Source organism: Felis catus, chromosome B3 (genome assembly GCF_018350175.1).
Source record: "Felis catus isolate Fca126 chromosome B3, F.catus_Fca126_mat1.0, whole genome shotgun sequence".
NCBI classification, from domain to species: domain Eukaryota; kingdom Metazoa; phylum Chordata; class Mammalia; order Carnivora; family Felidae; genus Felis; species Felis catus.
This window is the reverse complement of record NC_058373.1, coordinates 28185375-28186325: the sequence shown is the minus strand read 5'-3', so window position 1 is coordinate 28186325 and position 951 is coordinate 28185375.

The following is a 951-nucleotide window of genomic DNA, read 5'->3' as shown; positions in this document are numbered from 1 at the left end:
GAGATCTTGGTGGATCAGAGATTTATTTAACACCAGTTGGCTCAGAGGAGACCGTTTCTCCAAAGATCTGAGCGCCGAATGCAAGTGGGAATGGTAATTTATAGTTGTCAGCTTCCATATCTGTGGGGTTTTTCACGTGCATGGCAGGGCAAGAAGAACCCAGAAGAGAGGTCTCCAAGCTAGAGACCAGAGCTTGTTTTAGTTCCATCGGCCATCTTGTGGCGTAAAACTTTATTCATTTTCCCAACACTCCCTAGGAGGCATTGCATTTAGAATATTAATGCTTGTTGGTATGGTATTCTTTTTATATGTCATTCATAGATGCCATTGCATATGCCAGAAAAATAGGACAAAATTTTGCTGAGACATTCCAAATAATTTCTCATTGTATCAGACCTCTGGCTTGACCTCTGAACTTGCCCTGCCATTCCATTATTACCACCCCCTCAGCAGGAAGCAGTTAAGATTATTGTCCCAATTCCTAATGGCAGTGTGGAGTCACATGTTCAAAGGGGGAATATGATAGGAAAAAAAAGGATTCAGTAAACAGAGAGGGAAAGGTTAGGACCCAAGGTGCCTGGGTAGGGGAAAACATACTTTGGAACAATGCTGGGAGCATCTGACCACAGCAAACCTCCTCAGGCGTAAGGTTCCTTTTAAGAATGTAACAGACACTACCTACTCCACTTCAGGTTTCCCTCAGGAATTGGACAATCCAGCTCCTAGAGCTATCAAGCCAGTAAGTTGGAAGGAACAGGAGGAAAGATAGGGGGGCTGACCAGAATCTTACAAATTTCTGTGCCTTACGGCTAAAATAATCTGTTATTATTGGAAGATAAACCTGTGAGGAGAGCCAACACTTGCTATGTTTGTGACTTCAAACATAAAGGAAATATAAATGAAAATGGAATCAACTTAGAAGAGGGATTGTGAGAAGGGAGAGGATTCATC